Consider the following 17266-nt stretch of genomic DNA (forward strand, 5'->3'; position numbering starts at 1 on the left):
TGCGGAATCCAAAGTTACAGCTGATTTGGAGATGTTTTGATCAGTGAAATTGTCGGACAAAGGTTGAATCAAGAGGGTTTCAAAAATTAGGGTTTTGACACTTAACCACTTAATTTTCAAAATTAAAGAACAAATATGAATTGACAATTTGTAATAGAAGGGCAGATCTGAAACAAGCATCAACAATTAAACATTTCACAAGTTTAATTACTTAAAAAGAAAATTTAGGGTTTTTATGCAATTAACCTCTAAAATTTTGCAAAAGATCAAACATGGAAATGTAACCAAGGAATCCAATTTTCAGATCTAACTATGAATAATCAGAAAGGATGTTCACGTCAGGTTCACCAAAATGTAAAGCGGAAAGTCGCGATCGAACCCTAGTTGCTCTCCCCTCTTCCAACTCCAAGGAGAGAGAAGGGAGATTCACTAGGGTTGATGGTTTTCACTTAAGGGAGAGACTTTACATTCAAAAGAGGGGTTGAAACCCACAAGATCCAATCCCACACAATGCAAGATTGGATGCTAAATGTGTTTCAAGGGTTAAGAAAGCAAGGCTACCCTCTTTTGTAAAGAATGTTGATAGAAGAATTAAGCTAGGAATGCATAGAAAGTGACAAAGATTCGCTTATAAACTGAGATAGGGATATAGGATGAAGCTGCGGACCTGGAATTAGCAGTAAAATGTCGATACGGCGCTGTCCTACAAATTTGAGCAAAAGTTGACGGGACAATGGCGCCCGGCGTGCACACGATCCTCCGAAAAATCCGCGAAACGAAGGGGGATCTGTTCGTCTCTGCACGAGGATTCCAGATCTTCAATTTCAGCCGCGTACCTGCAACCTACACACAGAAAAGCGAAGACGATTGGGGGGTTAGGGATTAGGGGTTTGCCTTTAGGTCAAACCCCAGTTTTGGAATTAACCAAGAAATGAGAAATTGCTGTAAATGTAAATGTATGTAATGTAAAACAAGTACTAGTACCTTGTTGTAAGGATGTTTGTATCATTATGTGCGAAGGTATAGATGTTGTTGTTTGTTGTATGTTGTATGTTGTAGCATGTAATGTGTTGTAAGTGATCTCCTCTTCAATGGTTGAATCCTTGTCTTGAATGCAACACTTAGCCTTGAATGGAGACTTGGAATGAATGCTTGAATGCTTGAGTATAGTTTCCACACTTTTTCCATCATATATCCTTCTTACCCAATGGGAGAGGCAAATGTAGTTTATATACTTGCCAATTAGGGTTAATAGACTGATTTTCCCGACCTTAGGCCGACCAGGAAAGTTAATTTCCAATTTACAAACATAAAGACCCGAAGTCCAAAAGAGACCGGGCCCAAAATAGGACCCAGGGACCAGGGCGCTGGGCGCTCTGGTCCCACCTCCCGGGACAGCAGGGTGCAAAGGAGGTTCAGGCCAGGGTGCAAGAAAATGCAGTTTTTGGTGTCATAATCAAGTTTCGGGGTCTCCATTCAGGTTGCGTGTTGCGTTGCCATCGTGAAGACCGAAATGCAGTCGAAATTGCAAGTGTCACAATCTTAGGACGCTACATTTCTATGTTAAACCCTTTCTATGTTATGTAACCGATAAACCCTATCGATTGTTTTTACTAAACCCTAACCGATTAAGGTTATCGAATTGGTTATGTTGGTTTATGATATGATTTGAGTGGTAATGATGGTGACACATATGGTCATTGTATGAAGAAAAGTTCAAATGTTTTTTCCTCCTTTGTTTGTCAAAGGAAGGAGCAAAGTGCATTGCATCCAATGCAAAGCGCGTGATGAGTTACTGATCTCAATGAAGTGGTAATCAAGGAGCGGTTAAGGTTTTATTGATTGATGTGATGAGATTGCTATGAAATCCAACAATCATACTTGTACCGACTTGTTTGTAATCTCGATGATGAGAGGATTAGGTTCTTGTTGTGTTACTGACCTAATTGATTTGTATTTAAGGTCGATGAAGTTGTTTTGTTTAGATTTGGCAAAGTTGGCAGAAATCAGTTGAGTGTGTGGTTGCTTAACTAGAGAATGAGTCTACAGTTTGAGTAAAGGAAGAAAGAAGCTTAAATGTATCTAATCAAGCAAATGTAGTGCTATTCTGACAGATCAAGCAACTCCTGTTGTTCTCTAACAATTACAGCAGAATTGAAATCCCTTAACCAAGTAAGCTCTAACAAGCTTGGTTACTTATTAAATCCTCTAACAAGGTGGTCCATTAGATTGGATTCTCAAATCCTCTACTGAGGTTACTCCTTACAGGGTATTTGCTTCTAACAAGGAATTTGTAGGCAATCCCTTAACCAGATGATTCCTAATAGGATCAGTTCTTAACATGACTTTTGTAAAAGCTTTAACAGGCTAGGCTCCTAACATGGTGAACTTCAGAAGAGTTCAATATTTTCTTGTGAGTCCCATCTAACCATGGTTTTTACCTATTTGGGTTTTCCACTATAAACACTTGTGTCATGTGGTGAATGGTTTTGTGGTTATGATCTTATGGTTGATTTGATTAACTAAACTATTTCTAATAAGGCATGATAACTGAAAGTGTTGAGAAATGAAGCATTTGATGTTTACAAGTTGAATGTTGTTTACTGTTAAGTTGCTATAACAATCAACCGGTATTCTTATGAGTATTGATCTTGATAGTGGTATTTCATTGATAAGTTTACTTTGTGTGTTTGAGTTTGAGTTTGGGAAGTTTGTATTAGTTTTTTTATTTACTAATTCACCCCCCCCCTCTCGGTAATCTATCGGATACTTATTCTTTCATCATACCTTCATTTAGTAGGTTGCCCTACTACGAGCAGTTACAAATTGTGCATTTTTTTGGTACTATGCATATTGGAAAGAACATAACAGAGACATTATGGAAAATATTGGATGGAAGGCATGACAAAGAAAAACTCTCAAAATTTATAGTGACATTCAGGAATCCAATCATGCAATGAAAAATGTCATTCAATCAAATAGCTATGGAGACCAGATTAATATAAGTGACCTTCCTTGGTTATTAATGGACCAACAAAGCAATGCTATAAAAGAAGTCATACGAAAAATTTGATTTCCCACAAGATTTGTTGCGAACATAAACAATCGCATATCAAAGAAAAGTGAATTTGGGTCAAGGATGAAAATGCATGATTGGCATACCTTCATTAAGGTAATTCATGTTCTTGTGTATTTACTATATATTTTTATACTATGCATGTACTTTTCATTGTATTATGTTCTGATTAATATGAAAAATAGGTTTTAAGGACCCGAAACCTTTAACATAAGAGCAAAAGATAGTTCAATAGAGAACAACAAGACCAGCAATGAGACAGCATACAAAATACTGGCAAGAAGGCTAGTAAACCAAATGGACAACAAAAGACTAGGATCAGCAAAGCGTAATAAACTAGATAAAAGACATAGACAGCTAACAACACCTACAGAGACTTAAGAAGATCAGTCTCCTTATGACCAACAGGTCATAATTTGTCGAACCAACTTTGAGCTCTTTGATTTCCTTGCTTGGATTTTTATCCTTTTTCTTGCCTCTGGTCCTCATTCTTGGTCCTTGCACATCTCCCATGCCTTCCATGTCAGGTTCCTACTCTAGGGATTCCTTCTCATTCTCCAGCTTACTGATCAAGATTTTGGTGTTGTCAACCGAGGCCTTCAGAATGTTATGGCTTTATTCAGCAATGTTTCTGAGACAGGTTTCAATTTTGTTGATTTTGTTGTCAGTATCCACCATTCTCTAGTTTGTACCATTGTCATTGGTTTTTATCTCATCCAGGGCCTTCTCCACTAGCTCAAACCTTGGGTTGAAGGCATCCCTAATCTCTTCAGCTTTGGCAATAGTTTTTCCTAAATCATCAATATACTCAACCATGGATTTACCTTCACCAATGTTGATTGTCTCCAGAATTTGAACCCTATGACTCAGTTTCTTATTTTCCTCCACAACTTTCTTGTGACTGTTTATGAGCCAGTCGAGGGTGTCCACAAACCCCTTCAAACCCTCGACAGGAGGGTTTGAAGGGGGAATTTTTTCACCAGCCTTGGCTTGATCAGTTTTGGAAGCATCTCCACCAATAATCTAATCAGCATCTCCACCACCACTCTGATTGAAACCATCCCCCATAATCTCCTCCTCAACTTTTAGGTTTGCATCAGGATCCTTACTCTGCACTTTGTCCTCCGACTCCAACATAGAATTTCCATGTCTTTTCTACTTTTTCCTTTTCTGAAAGAAAGAATTAGATTTCTTCTTCCGAGGGGATGGAGAGTCATCCTTTTCAGAGTCCTCATAGACCTCCGAGGAGGAGGAGTGAATCTGGAAGACCTTCTCTTTACTTTTTTTCTTGCCCTTAGAAGAGGACGGCTTAATGCTCACCTGTTTTCTTTTCTTACCAAGTTCAACTTCAGAGTCCTCTAGACTATCCTCAGTCTCACTTTTCGAATCACCATCAAAGTCCTCACCCATAGAAAAATTAGAGTCCAACCCTTCCTCCTCAAAATCAGAGATAGAAAGCTGGGGGCGGGCAATTTGATTAGCTTTAATATGGTCATAGATTAATACCATAAGACCTTGGTGCATAGCAGTGTCTCCCTTAGGGTTTTCTCTATGGGCTTTGATAGTGGCATTCATTAAGAAAATCAGGAAATAGGGTATGTTAACTTTGTCTTCATACCTGAAATGGTTGAGCAGCACAAAATGGTAGCCATAAACTTTGGTAAATCTGCCATCCAAAGTTATGTAGCGCATAATAGCAAACAAAACCTCCCTCCAAGGCTTAGCAAAATCCCTGGGAGGGTAGTAGGTCTTACTAAGCTTAACCAAACACTTCTTCTCCTTAGTAGTTTCAGGGTATCGCTCGATGGCCTCCTCACTGAGCTTTTTGTCCCTGTAGAAATTACTTCCCTCTCTCCGAAGACCCATCACCTGAGTAATGAGGTCTTTGTCAATGGAGATAGTTTGATCTCCCATCTTCAGGGTGCCCTTCCTCCAATTTTTCCTGAAAAAAATAGTGATTTTAGCATCCCTCCCATGGAGTCTTTCCATATACTTTGATAGCCTGCCCTTCTGCAAGATACTCCAAATTTCCTCCTTTTGTTTCCATTCCTTACAATTACTGGGCTCGTAGCAACTCCTGTTACCTCCCATAGTTTCATAGCTCAAACCAAAAAACTGAGAGTTGTAGATAGCTATAGGAAAGAGATTTCTCAAAGCGGCCCCAAAGACCCAGAAAGCATGGGAGAAGGTGGCATTCATCTTATCATTAATGGTACTGACACAGTAATAATTAATATTAGCCTTCCAAGTCCTGCTATTAATCATTATATAATCCATTTAAGATCTTTGAGGTGCACTTATATTGATCCATGAAAATGATCGATCTAGCATCATTGAGGAGATCCTCTTCACCCTTCCAGGTAACCATGTTGTCATGAGTAACCGCCACGTTAACTGCCCAGTCAACGAGGTCATTTGCTTCACAATAAATATGGAAAATAAAACATTTATCAAAGGTGTTAATGAGGTCCCTAGTGGCCTTAATAATATTGTTTATAGTCCATGAGGGCTTAGAAATTCCTTTAAGGTAGTTAATGATATTATTAGAGTCCCCCTCAATCCATAGGTAGGGACAGTTCTACCTTTTAGCCAGGAGGATGCCTTGAAGAGCAACCATAGCTTCCGCCATGTGGTTAGTTTGGAAACCTATAGGAACAACTATAATTTCCTTACAAATGACATTTTCATCTTTGAGAATTGCACCACATCCTGCTAGTCAATGATTGCCTTTGGCAGCACCGTCAAAGTTGATTTCGAGCCATCCATGAGGGAGAGAGTACCATTTAGCTTCAAGTCTCCTAATTTGTTTAGAATCAATACAAAAAGCACTCTTAAGGTTCTAGGAGTTGAGGATGTGAGCTTCTAGGCAATTGACAGGATTGCAAGGTTCTCCAATGATCCTGAGGTTCTCCACTATTTCCCTTTGAATTTTCCGAAAAACAACAGCATGGGGGAGAGAAGTATCCCATAAGATGCAGTTGTTTCTTTCTTTCCACATCCCCCATAGGATGTGAGGGAGAGAGAGTTGCCACAAAGATCTCAAAGAGGGATTAGACCAATGATAACTCCAAGAATGGAACAAATCTTGAATAGAGTTAGGAAACACCCATTCCATACAAAAAATTTTAAGAAAGATTTCCCGAATTGAGAAAGTGAAAGAACAATTAATAGCCAAGTGGTCCACAGACTCTTTCTCCTCAAGACACAAAGCACACCTATTGGGGAAGATAAAACCTCTAACCTTAAGGTTGTCTAGAGTCAGAATTTTGTTTTGGAGAATGGTCCAGTAGAAGATATTGATCTTCAGAATAAGACCCTTAATCCAAGCTTTAGACTAGAAGGGGTTCTCTAAGGGGGCTGGAGTCAGCACTCCATACATGGAAGAAACATTAATGTTGCCTTTGGGTTCAAATTTCAAAATAAGAATATATTCTTCATTATTCAGCCAAACAGAAGACAAGTGTTTCTTGAGATTGATGAGGTCAGGGTGAATACATTCAATTTTTTGCCATTTGTCACCTATCTAATACCCCTCAACCAAGGAACCAAAAACTCTTTTACAAGGGGCAAAAAAAGGGCCTCAATCAAGGATTTCTAGCAAAGGCTTATCAAGAAACCAGGGATCTTCCCAAAATTTGGCTTTCCTACCATTACCAACTCTCCATTTAACCCCTTTGGCGATGTTGTCTTTACACTTAGAAGCATGATTCCAAATCTGAGACCCATTGATACTGAAATCAGAATTGATGAAAGAGAAAAGATATGAATACAGAAGAGGATAATTACTTCTCCGAATTTCAAACCACTCACTGTCAGAGTGGAACAATCTCCATATCTGTTTAGACAAAAGAGCTTCATTGAGGGTCCTGATTCTCCTCAGACCCAGACCACCCTTGCTTTTTGATCTACAAACCTTGTCCCAAGTCACTAAAGCCATTCTTTTCTTTTCCTCAACCCCAAACCAAAGAAATTTTTTTTGGATTTTTTCAATAGCATCAACAAACTTAACTGGGATTCTAAAGAGACTAAGGGCATAAATAGGAATGCTTTGAAGGGATGCTTTAAGAATTTGTAACTTGCCAGCCTAACTTAAGAGAGCACCTTTCCAACCAGCAAGCTTTCTTTGAAATTTATCAACCAAAGAACTCCAAAAGGAATCAAGGGGAGGCCAAGGTAGGTAGCAGGGAGATCAACAATCCGACATTCTAGAATTCTGATAATTTTATGTTGTCTTCTCTTAGGAGTGTTGATGAAAAACACTTCACTTTTAACCCAATTGATAAGCTGGCTAGAAGCAGACGCAAACTTGCATAGGGTGTCCTTCAGAATTCTAGCTTCTGAAATACTTGAATCCCCCATAATGATGGTGTCATCCACAAATTGCTGGTGGGAGCAAGTATGATCAGCAGAAGAGGGTTGGAGATCTTTAAAGATACCTCTAGTCACCATGCTTTCTATGTACCTACCAAAACATTCAGCCATAATGATGAAGAGAATAGGGGAGATGGGATCCCCTTGCCTCAAGCCTCTGGAGGCTTTAAAGAAGGGGGAGGGGGGTCCGTTAACAAGAACAAAAAAGGAGGAAGAGGAGATAAGTTGCTTGAAGAGGTTCACACATCTATTAGAGAATCCAAAAGCCAAGAGAACCTTCATGAGGAAAGACAAATCAACCCGGTCATAAGCCTTAGAGAGATCAAGCTTAAGAATAAAACCCTACTTCTTGGCCATAACAAGGGAATGGATATTCTCATGGATAGAAATGATGGAATCAAGAATTTTCCTTCCTAGCACAAAACCATTCTATTGATGATTGATCAAAGAGGGAAGGACATTCAAGAGTTTGGAGGTGAGGACCTTGGAAATTATCTTATAAAAAGAGTTGCATAAATGGATTGGCCTGAACTTATCCATGGAGTCAACACCTTGAATTTTGGGGATCAAAGCAATGAAGGTGCCATTAATTTATTTCAGAAGTTTTCTTGCCCCAAAAAATTCTTTAACCCCATTGGAGACATCTTTCCCAATTATATCCCAGAACTCTTGGAAGAAGCACATAGGGAAGCCATCAGGTCAAGGGGCTTTCTTGCCCTCAAAAGAAAAGATGACATTTTTGATATCCAGGTTCGAAGGGATGAAAGTCAAAAAAGAATTCTTCTGCTCATCAATAAAGAAAGGAATGTTTTGGAGGAAGGAATTTTGAACATCATCATCCAAACTTTGATCCCTACAAAGAAGATCAAAGAAGAAACTTTTGGCCTCATTTCTAATCTCCTCCTCCTTAACCAGCTCCACATTGTCCACCGTGAGTTTTTTAATCCTATTAGCCACTTTGTGTTTGATAGTCGACATATGGAAGAATTTGGTATTCTTATCCCCTTCCTTCAATCAAATACATCTAGATCTCTACTTCCAAAAAGCTTCTTCTTTAGTAATGATATCGTGGTATCTTTTGAGGATCTCATTTTCTTCTACAATAGTCACAGTGGAGAATCAATCCTTCTGGATTTGGACTTAAATATTGTTGAGGTCTTCCTGAATTTTTCCTTTGGCCTCAAAAATATTCCCAAAGATGGATTTATTCCAAGCCCTTATGTTATCTTTTATGCTTTTAAGTTTCTTCACAACTCTATACATGGCAGTACCCTCAACTTGAATGTTCCACCATTCCTGAATTTTATGAGTAAGATCTGGATGTAAAGTCCACATTTTTTCAAACCTAAAGGGAAATTGCCTTCTCCTGTTAATAGGGTCAGCAATAAGAGTTATAGGGTAGTGGTCAGACCCAACATGAATGTGAGCAGAAAGAGAGCAGAAGTAGTGGCTGAACCAATCATCAGATATAAGAGCCCTGTCAAGGTGAACTTGAATAAGGTCATTTCCAACCCTCCTATTAGTCCAAGTGTAATTGAAACCCTACATCTCCACATCATTAAGGGCTTGAGTGTTTATAAAATCCATGAGGGCTAGTCTACTATCCAATTGAGAAGGGCATCCACCAAATTTGTCCTCCTCTTTCAATGGGGTATTGAAATCTCCCATGACCAGCCAACTGAGGTTCTTGAAGCTATCCCTTATTTCCATAAGTTTTTTCCAAAAAAAGCTTCTGGCTTTCAAGGTATTGGGAGAATAAATGTTTGTGAGGACCCAAGAGGTAATATCTTTTAAATTCTCAAATTTAATGCAAGAAAAATTGCTCTCTTGAATAAGAACTTGACCTTTAATACTATTGAGATTCCAAATTGTTGCAATGCCTCCAAAGGCCCCTTCCGAGCTACCACCACAGATGCTACAAGATTTAAAGAAAGTCAAAGCTTCAACCTTTTCTCTATTCATCTTAGTTTCTTGAATAAGAAAAATATCAAGTTTACTATCCCTAATCATATTCCTACTAATATCATGCTTGTGGGGATTATTAAGTCCCATAATGTTCCAAGAAACAATCTTCATAATTACTTACCAATTCCTAACTCCTTTAGATTCCTCTGAGTCCCATCTGCTATGTTCTTGATAGCCTCCTTATCTCTAACTTTGTGTTTTGAAGGTTGTCTTGGGGATGAGGAGACATACCCTACATCAACTTGAGAAATTCTACTAGACTTCCTTATTTGGGCAGCAGAGGGAGTGGAACCTTTCTTGTTCCTATGTTTTGGAATTTTCCACTCACCTTCTTTCTCAAAAACCACTTTAGGATCGCTAAGGATTCTAGAAATTTCCTCTTCATTACCCCATATAAGTGATATGGATTCATGTGAAGAGCTATTAACTATTTTAGAGGCATGATCTAAATCAGAAAAACTCAGACCCAAGATAGAACATTTCTAGGCCTCTTGAAAATCAGAACTGTTTGTGAGAGGGGAAGAGTTAGCCTTTTCTTCCTGTGATCCAGTAATCTCCCCTTCCTCAGATTTCTCCACTTCCTTAATATCATTTTCCTTCTGATCATCTTCATTGGAAGCTTCCTTGCTATCCAAGGTGTCAGCAATCACCATTTGGGTATTTTCTTTAGAAGGTTCATTCTCATCTATTATTTCCTCTCTTGGGATCTGCCCTCCCAGGAGGTTATATGCTTCCATTCATTCCTTTCTTAAAGCTTCCTGGGGGGAAAGATGTTCAAAAACAGAGACTAAGGAGACCACATCCTTGTTCTCCCCCAGGGGTCCAAAATAGTTGATCTCAGTTGTGTCAGTTTCCTTATTTTCTATATTTTTGACTTGCCAGAACTTTTTCTCCAAAGCCTTTCTACTCTCTACTACAGTTTTGGCTTGCTTATTATCCCCTTTGGGCTTAAGAGGGCAATGTCTAGCCTAGTGACCTGCTTTTTTACAGTGGAAACAAGCAAAGGGGATGGATTCGTATTTGATCTGTTGTTTCCAAGTACCCAACTTAGACACAATATATATTTGCTCAGGCATATTAGCGTTGTGGGTGATCCCTACACAGAATCTAGCATGAGTGAGCCTCCTTCTTGAGGATGTGACTGGATCAATTGAAAGGAGCTCCCCAAAAGAGCTTACTGTACCCGAGAAAATACTTTCTGCCCAGTATTCAAGAGGCAGACCTGGGAGCTTAACCCAAACTGGGACTTGCACCAGAAGAGATTCACTCATATTTAGATTCGGGTACCATTTATGGAGGACCAGAGCTGTCTTTCCAACCAACCAAGGACTACCATAAAGGATCCTTATTTTGTCTTCTTCACAAGAAAAGGCAAAGGTGAGAAGGCCTTTGGGCAGAGCCAAAATTTCAACATTGCCTTTCAAAACCCATTTTCGTTTAACATAAGCCCTAACAACCTCAATGTTTGGGCATGGTTCCATAAATTTACCCACCGAAGAGTTTGACATACTACTTATGTTATGATCCAAAACCGAGTCAGGAATAGAGATGGCAAACTTACCACCAATCGGGTCCGAAATATTCTTGACAGGAGGCAAGGAAGATTTCCCAAATGATCTAGTTCCAAAGAGGGTTGACCACTTTCTAATTTCTTTTCCATTCTCCAAAACCACTTCACGTGGGTTGGACCCCCCAACCATGTTTCCAGGACCCGCATTCTTCTCTGGCAGAGTATCGTCAGCCTGTAGAATATCCGGAGGCTTGTCCTTCTCCCCCATCTGGCCAGCTCCATCGATCTGGCTGCTACCTCCATTGGAACTAGAGTTCCCGCCTTGCAGAGAATTCAAAATTTGAATTCTACCATTGCTGCCTACTCCTACTCCTCCTCCACGCGAGCTCTTCATCTCCTTACATAGACTTTGATATTGAAGATAGGTCCTAGGAGAATAAGGAGGATCTAAAGATGTAAGAATATTGATGTTAGAAAAAAATGAAAAGATAATTTTATAATTGTTGCAATACGTTCTACCTCTATCTCTCTCAGACCACTTCGACAATAATGTCAAGCAATTCATATATGATCTTGGAAAATACATGAGGTAAGTATTGATATTTATTCAATTTGTTGTATAGATATTATATTTGTGATTTGTTTTACTTGTTATGTAATATATATTTTTGTGTCTTGAATATCTTGTAGGTGGTTGTCATGTAAAGAAAGTCATAAAGAAGATATAAAATATTGGAAGAGAAAAAATCCTCATCTAATGTGTGAAATGCAAAAGTCTCTACCTTCAACTTTTTTCAATGCACAAGAACACTACCTCATACACCAAGTTGAGGAGATTGAATTGTGTGGACTTGTACACACTAGGTCAATGTGGATGGTTGAGAGGCACTTGAAATTTTTTAAGGCTTTGGTTCAACAAAGAGCAAATTATATACAATAGAAAGATAATAATCAAAGTAAACAAGTGGTTGTATACATTGATGGAAGGCCAAAAGCAATAGGGAATATTGCAGGTTTTATAAATAGTACGCAACCTGGGTCAACTAATAAGCAACCCAATTGCATATTTGAGGTGTGCGAGGGAAATCATGTATTCGTATGTGTGATAAAATCAATAAGTGCAGGGGAAGAGTTGCTAATCGATTACAATTTGAATCGTATAGATACAAAAAAAATTACTGTCATGGGGGTGGTACATACTATATACCATTTAAAATAACCAACCTCCAATTAATGACTCTAATAAACCATTTTATTATTAAGTTTTTTTGCTAAGTCTATGTTGGCATTGAGTTGTCATTGATGTCAACTGCTATTGCAGGCAAGCTACTAGTAGATTTATGTCATTTGGTATTGTATACGGTGAAAAATGGATAATCAACAATGAAAGACTAAATGAATTCAACCACAAAACCCTAGCCTAACAACAACAAAGATCCACCATAACATATGAAGATTACCTAAGACAATGCAAATCAAATGAAATCACAAAGATTATGCCGTCACATGTCCACTAGGGTTTGAATCTCCATTCTTCCTATCTCCATTGATCTTGCTTGATATATTTGCTCTCAAATTTTATGTGCACAAGAGCTCAACAAAGAACAGAAATGTGGTTGCAAGTAGGATCGCATATGAAAGTGCAAAGCGTAGTGTAGTCAATTGATCAAGTAGTTAGGATGCATAGATTGATTAGGGTTGATAATGAAGGAAGTGTCTCCTTATATAGAAGACACTATAAGAAATAGAGAGATAAGATTGAGAGGTGTAAAAGATAAATGGTCGGCTATGATTAGAGGGTAGGTAAAAGAAATAATAAAATAATGAGAGGGGTAGGTAGTGTATGAATTAAGAGATGGATGACATGTGTCATGGGTAGAAAAGGTTAATGAATTAATTAAATAAATAAAGATTTATTTAATTAATAGAGGAATAAGGATCAATTAAATAAATATCTTATTTATTTAATTTAAGAAAAGGATAATTTAAATAAATAAATGTATTTATTTAAATGAGAAATAAGGCTAGAAGAGGATAAATGAATTAATTAAATAAATAAAGATTTATTTAATTAATAGAGGAATTAGGCTAAAGATAATTAAATAAATAAAATATTTATTTAATTAGACATGACAATTTTAGGTGTCTACAGGTATAAAGAAGAGTGAATCGGTATGGTGGAAGACAAATAAGGTATTGAGAAGATTAACATGAAGGCTAGTCAACCGGTATGTTGGAAGACAAGTAGTTATTGAGACTATCAGTAACTTCACTGGTATGAGGTGAGATGCATGTGTGTGTTAGCATGTTGAGTGATAACTGGTAGAGAAAAAACCGGTTTGGAGGTTGGTTTTCTGTTTATGATAAAGAAGTAGAATGTTGAAATGATCTAAAACCACCGGAGGTGAAGATGTGCTACTGGTGGTGTCCACTACCGATTAGCAAGAGGAGAAGGTCTCACCGGTAAAGGCTTGTGCCGGTATGAGTTTGTTGAATGTTCAAGTGTAAACCGACCTTGTGTCGATGAAGCTGAGTGTATAACCATTGTGATGCCATGTGGAGCGGAGGTGGCAACCATGCAGAGGTCGGTGAAGTTTTCATCGACATGGTTGTTGAAATAGATAAGTCGATATTAATGAAATAGTCACAAATTATGGGATGATAACAGATTGATGTGGATCGAGGAAGAAAGAGTGATAGAGAAAGATCAGGGAGATTTTGGTGCCTGGATCGAAGCAAAGAAATCAGACTGCAAGACGACCTCGAGAAGGAAACAGCTGGATTGTAAATGAGTCAACAGATTTCAAGGTAGAAAATCATAGATGAGATTGCTATCTTTAGAAAATATGCATTGGATGTTGGAAAATGCATACTGATGCATTCCTTGAGTACAGGTGATTAATCCAAGGCAGATTGGATTGGATCTTATGCAGATTTGGTCGAGTGAAGGAAACCCTAACCACCCTAAGTTTGAATTGTTTCTTGGCAGGAAAGCTCAAGTTTAAATATGATGACTTGAGACTGTGATTGTTACTACTGCAGAGTGAAGGCAAGTGTGTAATCATTGTTTAAGAGATGAAAAGATAAACACTTGAAGTGTTTATGAGTGAAGACTAGACCGGTAAGGAGAAGCAAGATAAACTGGTGTAAGGAACAAACCAATGGAGTGAACATAGAACACTAAGGTGACAAGCTAGCAAAAGTGGTACCTGATAAAGAGTGATCAAGTGTAAGTTGAGGAGTGAAGACATTGTGAGAGGGGACTTAGAAAATTTATCAGCAAAGGCAAGTTGCAGAGTGGGTGGAGAAAATACAGACTGGTAAGGTTGAAACCAGCAGAGCAGAATATTGTAAGGTTGCAAAACTTCACTTGCAACAATGAATTTATTTGTATAAATGAGCTTTATATTAATATCACTAAGTTGAAGCTTAGTGTAGGGGTTGTAGCTCCTTTAGGTTGTAGCCTATAAATTGTGCAGGGGTTGGTGCTCCTTTGAGTTGGTGCTCATAAATTAGGGGTTGGTGCTCCTTAGGTTGGTGCCCTAAATATTGTAATCAGAGATTCATTGTGAGGCTGGATTGGAGCAGAAGAACTCCAGCAGCTATTCTCACTGAGGTTTTTCCCACATTGGATTTTCCTCGTATATCTGGTGTTGTGTGATGCATTCTTGTGCATGTGTTATGTTAATGTTTTAGCAAGTCCTTTCACACACCTTGTTTGCACTCTTTGAGCTATCGGTTAGCACTTAGTTTGTTTTATATAATACCAGTATCCTTTTGTTGAATAAAAAGTCTTTAAATCATTGATTCACCCCCCTCTCAATGATCCATTATGTCCAACAATTGGTAATAGAGCTTAGGTACCCTGTTTTCTCAAAAGTGTTCTCTAGCTTGGGTAGATCCTGTCAAGTGTTCATAATGGCAATAAATGAATCCACCTCCTCAAAATCCCCTATGTTTGATGGTGTAAACTATGCATTTTGGATTAGAAGAATGGAAACCTATTTGTCCTCTCTAGGTTGTGATGTATGGATTGTTAGCAATTTAGCATTATAGCAGACAATGGAAGATTGTTGGCATTTCAATAAGGATATTCAGAAGGATGTTGATGATTATGGATATAACTAATTAAGGATGTTTACTGTCTTGATATTATTATTTTGTCATTGATGTCAAGAAATTGATTTTCTAATTCAGTATGATGTTGCCATATCTTGAGAAGTATGATTTGAAGAGTATAAAGATGTCAGTAAAAGACACAGAAAGATTATGATGAATAAGAGGATGAATAAGGTATTCAATGGGCAACTATTATCGAGTCAGCCAATGATGAGATCATGATGTTTAGATTGTTTTGACATCATACATATGTTGTAAATTATAAGGTTAATACTATACTATGTTACCAACCCAAGGAACCTAGTCGGTAAACCCTAAGGTTATCGCTATCGGTTAATGAAGGCGGAATGTCTACCGAGTGAAGTTTAGTATTTACCAAGTTGTTACAAAGTTGTAACCGAGCTATAACAGAATGCATTAAATGTTTACATGCATTATTTAATGAAGGAAGTTGATGAGCTAGAATTGATTAAATGATTGGTATGTCGTAAATATAGTTTGTTAAGAATCTATGGCAATGGAAGATCGGCAGGAAGATCTACAGCTCAGATTGAACCGCAATACCCTAGCACAAGTTCCAAGAAATATATGCAAGTTCCAAGGCAAGGTAAAATGTTTTTTCAGATCGAAAGATGCATTGAACCTGGTCAAGCATGAAGATCTGATGCCTATGATTGATAATGGGAAATGTGATCAAGGAGATTAAGCGGTTAGCTAATTGTTTATAAATAGGGAACTATTGATAAACAATGCATGCGGGCAAGTGTATGCACAGGGATGCTACATAGTGATTACCAAGCACAGAAGCTTGAAGACCTGTTTGAATAACAGAGTATAGAAGCCCAGTAGATGGACAAGATTAGTTCTATGTCTAGATTGTATTGAGCAAATAAGAATCTACTTTAGCATTTTAGATGTGAAGTTGCAGATAGATTTTTTTATTACTGTTATTTTGTGAAAGTGACTGAAAATCTCTTAACTGAGTGGACTTAACAGTCTTATTTGTAAAACCCTCTGGCAAGGTGACAGTCTGATTGAGTGTTTGAAATAATTTAAGAAGGTCACTTCTAACAAGGTGAAGATCCTAACAAATCTGAGAGAAATCCCTTAACCAGGTCACATCTAGCAATGTGTTTGTAATCTTTAATAGGATTTGCTTTTAACTGAGCATACTCTAGAAGAGTATATTTCTCAGTGGGTCCAAAATCCCACAGTGGTTTTTCCCTATTTGGGTTTCCACGTTAAATCTAGTGTTATGAGGTTTATGATGTTTATATGCTTTTGAGTTTGTATGTTTAGCAGTTTTGGTTATATTACTGAAGTATATGTTACCGAGGTTGAATCTGATGTTTTTATGGAAGATTAAGTTTGTATGATTCACCCCCCCCCCTCTCATCTTGTTGGCTATTGGATCTATACTTATATTAAGTATCAGAACTATCAATTGGTATCAGAGCATTGGACTCCAGAAGAAAAGTTTAAAGGCACTTGATTTAAAGATCCAAAGATGTATAAGAGGGATGCACAGAAGCTGAACAAGTCAAGTTTCTCTACATGGTAGAAAAGGATGAAGCTGCACCTATCAGGAGTTGGAGAATATGTTGTATACTACCTGGAGAATGATTTTGTTACATCGAGCACCTATCCATTGACAATGGAAGAGATAAAGGCAAAGCAAGAACATATCCAAGCAATGATTGAAATAACATCTGCATTGACCGACTCAGAGTTTAATGACCTAGAAGGCTGCAATGATGTAAAGGTAATGTGGGATAAGCTCATATCTGTGTATGGAGGAGATGAACATGTTCAAAGAGCAAAAGTAGATAGTCTAAGAGGACAACTTGAATCCAAGAGGATGAATGAAGATGAGAACATAACTCAGTACAGTACAACACTAAAGGAGATTGTCAATCAAATCAAAGGAGCAGGTGGAACTATTGAAGAAAAGGATATAACAAGTTGTTAAGAACCCTTCTACCGGCTTATGCAATCTGAGTCTCTGCAATCAATGAATTGAGGTCTATACCTAATATGCTAGTTTCTTTAGATGCTACTATTGGTAAGATACATGCATTTGAGTTAAGTAACTTTGATAACAGTGGATCTTCGGTAAATAAAGTTGAATCTACATTTAGTTATTTTCATCTTGATGAATCTAATTATTACAATGAAAGAAGGTATAAGTACTTTGAAGGAGATCACAGTGGAGCAAGTGAAAGATT

The sequence above is a fragment of the Cryptomeria japonica genome, chromosome 5 (assembly GCF_030272615.1).
Source record: "Cryptomeria japonica chromosome 5, Sugi_1.0, whole genome shotgun sequence".
NCBI classification, from domain to species: domain Eukaryota; kingdom Viridiplantae; phylum Streptophyta; class Pinopsida; order Cupressales; family Cupressaceae; genus Cryptomeria; species Cryptomeria japonica.